The sequence below is a fragment of the Paroedura picta genome, chromosome 8 (assembly GCF_049243985.1).
Source record: "Paroedura picta isolate Pp20150507F chromosome 8, Ppicta_v3.0, whole genome shotgun sequence".
Classification (NCBI taxonomy): domain Eukaryota; kingdom Metazoa; phylum Chordata; class Lepidosauria; order Squamata; family Gekkonidae; genus Paroedura; species Paroedura picta.
Window position 1 is genome coordinate 72,067,128 of NC_135376.1, and position 9,575 is coordinate 72,076,702.

Below are 9,575 nucleotides of genomic sequence, written 5' to 3' on the forward strand. Positions count from 1 at the left end.
ACAACCAATAGCCATCAGGTAAGAACATGTAGAAGTTCAAAGTGAAATTTAAACCAAATTGAACCCAATTATATTCTTTATTAATTAAACTGTTTTTCAAATGAAACCCTATATTGCTCACTTATTCTTCAGTTTCACGTTTTCACAGCTGGATCATGTCCAAATCAAGATTACAAAAATTTGCCTGAAGCTGATTTTCATATGAGCCAGTGCATAACTCTCAAGTACACTGTATGCTCCAAGGACAATTGTAATAATGTTTTGTGTTCCTCTTAAGGAAACACCCAGGTTGTCCAAGTTAAAAACAAAAATCCTCAGAGCTACATCTCAAGGCCTGATTCCAAAATAGGGTTGTGCAAGGTGTCCCTGATTCGGACCTTTTCGGATCCGAATGGGCCCCATTCGGACTGATTTGGATCCGAAACAGCCGATTCGGACCGATTTGGAGATGTCCGAATTGATTCAGGGCCAATGCAAGTCAATTTGACTAGCATTGGAAATCCTTCCAAATCGATTTGGAGCTGTCCGAAATGATTCGAGGCCAATGCAAGTCAAGGTCCGATTCAAAAATAGGAACATCATTTCGGACAGCTCTGAATCGGTCCGAATTGGGGCCTCCTTGAACAACCCTATTTTGGAATCAAAAGACTTTCCATTTTGGACAGCCCCAAATCAATTCGGACATCTCCAAATCTGTCTGAATCGGTCGTCTGATTCGGGCCGATTCAGATCCAAAATGGTCGGAATTGGGGTCACCTTGCACAACCCTATTTTGGAATCGGGCCTTGACTTGCATTGGCCTCGAATCATTTCGGACAGCTCCGAATCGATTTGGAAGGATTTCCAATGCTAGTCAAATTGACTTGCATTGGCCCTGACTCGATTTGGACATCTCCAAATCAGTCTGAATCGACTGATTCAGATTCGAAATGCTTCTAGGCCAATGCACGTCAATGGAGCCACTGACTTGCACTGGAAATCCTTCCCACGCCTTTCCTGGGGGCTGGGATGGAGGGGGTGTAAATTGCACCCCTGAAACATCTTGCAGAGCTCAGGGAGGGTCTTCCCTGACACCCCTGCAAGTTTCAAGAAAATTGGACCAAGGGAACCCATCCTAGGGACTCCGAAAGAGGGTGGGGAAAAATGATTTCAACAGGTTAATTACCAATTTCCTGGTTCAAATCATTTTTTGCCCACAAGAGGGTCCCACAATTCCCTCTTTGGGAGCCCCTAGGATGGGACCCCTTGGTCCAATCTTCTTGAAACTTGCAGGGGAGCCCAGGGAGGGACTTCCCTGAGTCCCCTGCAAGTTTCAGGAAGATTTCACCAGGGGGTCTCATCCTGGTGGCTCCCAAACACCATTCCCCATAGAAGTTTATGGGGAAATATGTTCAAACCAAAGAACCTGACATTCCATTCTATCCAATGGAGGAGATAGGGGTGCCCTCTTTGGGAGCCCCTAGGAATAGACCCCTTGTCCCAATCTTCTTGAAGCTTTCAGGGGAGTCAGGGAAGACCCTCCCTGAGCTCCTTAAGAAGTATCACGGGTGCAACTTACACTCCTCCCCACCCAGCCCCCAGGAAAGTCGAGGAAAGGATTTCCAATGCGAGTCAACGGCTCCATTGACTTGCATTGGCCTAGAATCATTTCAGACAGCTCCAAATCGATTTGGAAGGATTTCCAGTGCTAGTCAATTTGACTTGCATTGGCCCTGAATCGATTCGGACATCTCCAAATCGGTCCGAATCGGCTGATTCGGTCGTCCGAATCCGTCGTCCGAATGGGGCCCATTCGGATCCGAAAAGGTCCGAATCAGGGACACCTTGCACAACCCTATTTTGGAATCAGGCCTTGAGATGTAGCTCTGAGGATTTTTGTTTTTAATTTGGACAACCTGGGTGTTTCCTTAAGAGGAACACAAAACATTATTACAATTGTCCTTGGAGCATACAGTGTAATTGAGAGTTATGCACTGGCTCATATGAAAATCAGCTTCAGGCAAATTTTTGTAATCTTGATTTGGACATGATCCAGCTGTGAAAACGTGAACCTGAAGAATAAGTGAGCAATAAATGGTTTCATTCTTTCGTATTCCTTTGCAGCAATGGCTGTTTTTGCACCTATGGGAATAGACTCATTTTTACTCAGTCTCCTCCTCTTCTATTTAGAGCTTGGTACACACCCTATTTACAAGATGCAGTGAACACTTATACTAACTGAGGACAGGTAGGTATTCTTCATCTTTCTTTTTATCCATAATATGCAATTCCTATGATACATTCAGTCCATATGATCCCTGAGATTGGTCTCCATTTTTTACCCTGAGATTGTTTATCCTGAGATTGGTTTCCATTTTCATTTGTGACATGAATATTAATTAGCTTTTTCTTACAAACAAGATATATGCCTGTGCATGAAGGATTCTGTGTAAAGGACTAATGTTGTATTATGTGAAAAGGACTACGGTTGTGTTGTGGATGGGAGGGCCATCAGGACTTTTTGTTGTTAAGATAATGTACTTTCCAGCCTTCTTTGCATTGTTAGCTCTAATGTTACAGCAACCTGAGCATCAGAGAGACAGGGAAAAGAGGGAGATAGAAGGAAGGAGCTGTGGCCATCATAGAGGAAGTAGCTATGGAAGAGAGAGAAAGCAAGAGAGTATGCACACTTCTGGAATGAAAGCAGCTATCTAAGTGATAGCTAGGGAGTCATGGTGATGGGACCATAATTCCTCAGAATAGCTATATTTCCAGAAGCATAGTGGTTGATACATTAATGAAGGAGGCAATACAGATGACTTAGAAAATTGAAGTGATATATTAGATGGGAGGATGTAAAGCTCCATTTCTCTGATTGCAATTCAGGCTCTGAATACTTGCTTTTGAAGCTCCTGTGTATCATAGGGGCATCATAGAAAAAATTATTTTTTGTGGGACCCTCTTGTGGGCAGAAATGATTTGAACCAGGATATTGACAATTAACCTGCTGAAATCATTTTCCCCACCCTCTTTGGGAGCCCATAGGATGGGACCCTTTGGTCCAATATTCTTGATACTTGCAGGGTAGCTCAGGGAGGGTCTTCCCGGAGTCCCCTGCAAGTTTCAGGAAGTTTGCACCAGGGGCTCCCATCTTGGAGGCTCCCAAAAACCATTCCCCATAGATGTTTATGGGGAAACATGTTCAAACCAAAGAACCTGACATTCCATTCTATCCAATGAAGCAGATAGGGGTACTCTCTTTGGGAGCCCCTAGAATTAGACCCCTTGTCCCAATCTTCTTGAAGCTTAACGGGGAGTCAGGGACCCTCCCTGAGCTCCCTAAGAAGTTTCAGGGGTGCAACCTTCACCCCTCCCCCCCCAGCCCCCAGGAAAGTCGGAGAAAGGATTTCCAATGCAAGTCAACGGCTCCATTGACTTGCATTGGCCTCGAATCATTTCGGACAGCTCCAAATCGATTTGGAAGGATTTCCAGTGCTAGTCAAATTGACTTGCATTGGCCCTGAATCGATTCGGACATCTCCAAATCAGTCCAAATCAGCTGATTCGGATCCGAATCAGTCGTCCGAATGGGGCCCATTCAGATGCGAAAAGGTCCAAATCAGGGACACCTTGCACAACCCTATTTTGGAATCAGGCCTTGAGATGTAGCTCTGAGGATTTTTGTTTTTAACTTGGACAACCTGGGTGTTTCCTTAAGAGGAACACAAAACATTATTACAATTGTCCTTGGAGCATACAGTGTACTTGAGAGTTATGCACTGGCTCATATGAAAATCAGCTTCAGGCAAATTTTTGTAATCTTGATTTGGACATGATCCAGCTGTGAAAACGTGAAACTGAAGAATAAGTGAGCAATAAATGGTTTCATTTGAAAAACGGTTTAATTAATAAAGAATATAATTTGGTTTAATTTGGTGTGTGTGAGTGCAGAATTTCTGTGTGTGGGGTGGGGGGAAATTTTGATTGGGCAGGACACTGTTCCTGTCTCTGAATTTTAACCTTGGGTGAGTGTTTTTCAACCCCACCACCCAGAACAGACTCAGAGGGGATGCAGTCACAGCAATTCTGTGCTCACCTCAGTCCTCCTCCAAGAATAGTTCTGGATGGCCAAGAGCCGTCAAGTTGACCTTGAGGAAGATCAATTGCTGGACTCTTTCGGGTGCCAGGCGGGAGCAATACTCACAGACAGTGCTGCTCGCATGAGAAAATGCCCGCTTCCTCTGGATGCTCATTGGCAGGCACGAAAAGTAGAAATGGGCCAGGCGGGAGAGGGCCGGGCAGACTGCCTCCATCCTGGCCCAGTATCTTAAGGGACAGGCATTCTCGGACACCTTGGGTTCACCAAGGTAAGCCCTCACCATCCCAGATACACTGTCCTCCCTCGGGCACCCGCTGCCCTCAGGGCAAAGAGTGGCCTCGAGGAACCCCAGCAAGAAGTTGCCCTGCTCAGCCTTCCTGCTGGGGTGGCCTGCAGTGGCTGATGTGCCAGCAGAGGCTGGGGGGGAGAAGAGCAACGGACATGCTGGCTCCTTCCTCCCCTGCTTGGCCTGCCACCTCAGCCTCCTCAGACTTCCACCAGACAAGCCTCCGAATGAGCAACTCACACCATTCAGGAAGGCTCCTATCCCTCTCTGCCATGCTGCCCTTAACGTGCGGATCACACATGGCGGCAAGCCTGTATGTCAATGACTTGTAGTGGGGCTCAAAGTGGCTCTCAAGCCCTCTCAGCTGCATCCTAGCAAGCGTGCGCATGGCTGGAACGATGTCTGAACGTCCTTGAGCTGGGTCCAGAAAGGGAGCCATTACTGCACGGGCCTTGTAGACCATGGGAACGACCAGACCCAAACTCGCCATGTCAGACGAGAGTATCTCCGTGATAGTCTTGAAGGGCCCAAGAACTTCCATGGTCTGAGAAATGATCTCCCACTCTCGGTGGGTCAGCCACTCCCCAGGCATAAACATCCTCGTCTCCTGGACAAGGCTCTCGTTTGCTCCACCAAGCGCTTATGCATGGCATGGGTGGAGGTCCAGCGCATGCTTACGTCTCTGATAAGGCAGTGCTGTGGCACGCCCATCATGACCTGCTTTCTCTCCAGCCTCGAGATGTCGTATGAGTTTGAGAGAAATGTGCCATGATCTTCCAGCACTTCTCGATGAGATGCCTGAAGTCAATGGCTTTGGCAGATGAACCGGTTCCCTTGGAGCCAATCCCAAGGGCATCCTTAACCACGAGGTGGAGAAGGTGGGCCGCACAGGAGATGTGTTTCAGGTGCATGTCCTTGACTGCCTTGGTCATATTTAGGGCACCATCTGTCACCAAGAAGCCCTTGGTGAGCCCTGTCCCACTACCTACCCACCTATTTACCATTCTACGGATGGTGCTCTGAATGTTCTCTGCCATGTGCCGCACATCAAATGGCTCAATATGCAGCAAGGCATGGCAATAGCCTGCTGGGCAGCCCTCACCCTGCCTAACGGGCTCAACTAACCTAGTACCATCCCACAATGCACAGTCAGCGAGATGTACGCATCCTGCGCATACATGACATCCATTTGTCTGACGTGAAGTGTATGGTCCATGAAGCTCGGGAGAGGAGCCAAGCAGGGAGCCTCTTTCTTTTCTTGGAGGAGGGGGGGAGTGGATCGAAGAAGGCAGAGGAGGGGGAAAAATACAAGACTGACAGAAGTTGAGAGAAATTAGGGGCTTCTCCTTTAAGGCAAGCTTGTCACATGACCAGCTTTGGCCAATCATGGGTTCTCTACCATATAGCAAAGCCCAGATTCAAAACAGCCTGATTTCTCAATCCAGATTTTATAAATATTGAGCATTAAAAGCACTCTAAGGTATTGCACAATAAAGTAGGGTCACTCCAGATCAATCCTTCTTGTTGCAGAAGGAAAATTTAAATCGCCCCAAATCAAAACGGAAATTGCATTCTGTGTAGATGGCAGGGACTGAATTGACCTGGGATTGGAATAAAAGCTCCATGCAGTTTACAGCCTAGTCTATACATTGGGGGCTGACGTGGAAGGCCTTGCTGGACATTGCTGGACATTGTGGCTGTGGAGGTCCATTGTAGAGGAATGCTGGCTGCAGTGATCATTTATGTGGGGGAAAATGATTTGCCGGGGACTAAAGGCTTGGGATTGATTACCTGGATATCTGCAGACTTGGCAGTCCTGCACCAATGGTTGCCTGGGGTGCAGATATTCTGGTCCATGATGGTGGAGCACCACTCCTGTTGGGGTGTGAGAGTGCCCAGCAGGCTTAATTTGACACTGCATAAGGTCAATAAGGTGGTGGCACATTTTGGTTAGGGTTGGGGTAGCATAGTTCTTAGTCACCCTGATATCATGGAAGCATGGAAGCATGGTATCGCTCGGATGGAGTATACCTCTCTGAGTGGGGACAGACATGTGGGTCCATGTGGGTCCACTAAAGTGGGCTGGCAAGGGGAGTATTGGCAGGAGTCAAGCTGGGGAATGCCTTTCTCTTGTGGCAGGTTTGCATAGGGAGAAGCCTGTTTTGGGGGGACTCCCCAGGTCAGGGCTTCCATAAGGGGAAGGCACTTGTGGCTTGCACTGGCTGGTGGCCTGGAGGGGACCAAAGAAGGTGTGCACCCACTGCAGTACTTCAGGTAGCACTTCTTTGCATGGGATCCTGGCAACAGAGATCCTGAAAATTCCTGTGGGGAATTTAGGGGGATCCCTGGAAGGCTGCCAGGATAAATGGGGGGCATGGTAGGCCGACCATGGCAGCAGGGTCTCCTCCCATGCTATGCCAACACTCAATGTTTGTTATAATAAAGCTGTGCCCATGTTAAGACAAGCCAAATGTTGTGTATTTCTTGGGGCTGGGGATGCCCACCTTCCCATCAACCATTGTGCAAGATGTTCCTATGTATATTGGTTACTTATTGTGAGACTTTGTGTGTTGCCGTTCCCAGTAAAAGGCTCACACCCACACACCCCATTCAGGCTGCAGAAATTTTATGAATTCTTAATCATATCCATTATCAGTAAATTGACTTGTATTGGTTTGTTGATCTCTTATTCTAAAGGCTGACATAGTTTGGATCTTTAGTTTAAAAAGATTGTTGACTCATGATCAATTAATAAGTAAAAAGCACAGGGACAAAAACACATCCATCAGCTCAAAGAGTTCCTATATGAATAGTTTGTTTGTTTATATATAGCACCCTTCCTTTTGGCTGAGGGTGGTTTACATTGTAACTCTCATAAAACAATATAGTACAATAAACATATTGTCACATATAACCATTTTTGTTATATATTTTTTTATTTTTGAGAATTATACATATGAGATATATCTGTTATTTCCTCATGTTACAAATTGTTCGGATACCCCCACCATTATGTTATTATCTGGATATGATTCTTCCTGGTCCTATTATAAGAGGATTGTAAGCCGTGTAGTGTAGTAACAAATATAGACATATTTAACAGCGAGAGCTTGTAATAACACAGTGTAATTTAACAATCAACAGTTTGTCTGGACTGTGGTTACATTTTCTGCTGGTACAATTGATGGGGGCTTCTGGTTGATGGTTGGTGGTTTGTTTCCTTGTCTTGGCCAAAAGCCTGGTGGAAGAGCTCCTTTTAGCTGGCCCTATAAAATTGTTTTAGCTCCAGCAGGGCTCTGATGTTGTTTGGAAGTTCATTCCACCAGGTGGGGGTCAATACCAAGAAAGGAGACTCATGTGGTGTAGAATAAATTTCTTTTCCCCAAAATTATTAGAAAATAATACCCATTTATTTTAATTACTTGATTAATTTCTTTAGATTAGACAAGGATAGAAAGGGGATAATATGTCTTAAGTGGCAGGCTTCATAATTTAAAGCTCTATTGTCCATTTTTTCTTTACTTTAACTCACCTGGGTGACTATTATTAATTACTATTCAATGAGAGTCATTTGAGGATGTTCTCTGTTCCAGTTTTTATTAACTTTGTTTATCTGTTTTATTTTTATAATGATTTGGGTAGTCTCTGGTTTGTCTTGTCCAGTCTTTGTTGCTGTGTTGTGTTGGAACTAACTTCATTGGGTGACTTGGATATTTTTAGTAACTAGCTTGATTGTTTTAGTAACTAAGTAGGAGTGTGGATAAGAAGAAATTAATTCAGCTATTCTCTGGTCGATTCTGCATCAGTGGCACTGCTCCAGGCTGCCAGTGATGTGTTCTGGTGGAGTTGGATGCTCCGCCACTTCTGTGTCCCCACAGGGGTTAGTTACACTCTCTCAGCCTAACTCACCTCAGAGGGTTGTGTGAGAATAAAATAGAGGAAAGGTAAATGATGTGAGCTGCTCTGGATCCCCATAGGGGAGAAAGGCAGGGTATAAATGAATTAAACAAACATAAATAGCCAGCTGCAGCCTTTCCTGGGCAGGTAACATCTGGGCATTGTGATGCATGCGCTGGTTACATCCAGATTAGATTAGTGCAATGCAATGTACATAGGGCTGCTCTTGAGAAATTTGGAAATTTCAGTTAGTACAGAATGCTTCAGCCAGGATGTCAAATGGAGTGGGATATCAGGACCATATCATCCCAGTCTTGCCCCATCTACACGGACTCTCAATTTGTTTCTGAATACAATTCAGATTGCAGGTCTGGACCTTCAAAACCTCCAAATGGCTTGGGACCAACATATCTGAAAGACTGCCTATTCTTGTATGAAACTGCCCAACCATATATGGAGGACTTGTTTTGGGTGCCTCTAGTTTCTAAAATTAGGCAAGTGTTAATCCAGGATAGGGCCTTCTGGGTTGTGGGACCAAAGCTATGGAACTCTATCTCCTCGGAGATTAATCTGCTGCCTTCCATTGCCCTCTTTGTTTTATTCCCTCAAGGATGCCTAACTAATGGTTGTCTTCATTTGTATTTTTCTTTCTTTTAATGATTTATGATTGGGAGTGATTTTAATGTTTTAAAAATGTTTTTTTCGCAGAGTGGTAAGGCAGTAGACATGCTGTCTGAAAGCTCTGCCCATGAGGCTGGGAGTTCAATCCCAGCAGCCAGCTCAAGGATGACTCAGCCTTCCATCCTTCCGAGGTTGGTAAAATGAGTACCCAGCTTGCTGGGGGGTAAACGGTAATGACTGGGGAAGGCACTGGCAAACCACCCCGTATTGAGTCTGCCATGAAAATGCTAGAGGGCATCACCCCAAGGGTCAGACATGACTCAGTGCTTGCACAGGGGATACCTTTACCTTTTATGTTTTAAATGGTTAGCTACCTTGGTGGTCCTTGTCAGACCTTGTAAGGTGGCATACAAATTTTAGAAAGTAAGAAGTAACACCATTGTATAGCTTTCTGTACACTATAAGCCATCTAACACATGTCAATAGTCACTGTTTGTTGAGACCCAGGTGCTAAGAATGGAAAAAAATTCAGCTTCACAGAGGTGAAAGTATGATGCGTATGTTGGTTAAGGGCCAAGTGATATCCGTGTGTATGTGAATAGACTTTGTTATCATTGTATGGTGTTTGAACTGATAAGATAATGAGTTAGCCAAGAATGTGATCCTTATCAAGTGGGACAGTTAGCTATTGTT

At 45.3% G+C, this 9,575-nt stretch overlaps 1 long non-coding RNA gene across 3 annotated transcripts in view; it reads left to right on the forward strand.

Annotated features, from left to right (window-relative positions):
* Window positions 1–2,095: 2,095 nt before the first annotated feature.
* Window positions 2,096–9,575, forward strand: part of LOC143843773 (uncharacterized) — a 36,177-nt gene continuing 28,697 nt past the window's right edge. For all 3 annotated transcript variants that reach the window (XR_013233685.1, XR_013233686.1, XR_013233687.1), the window contains exons 1-2: window positions 2,096–2,227; window positions 8,970–9,073. This is a non-coding gene — a long non-coding RNA (uncharacterized LOC143843773). The remainder of the gene's footprint in view (window positions 2,228–8,969; window positions 9,074–9,575) is intronic.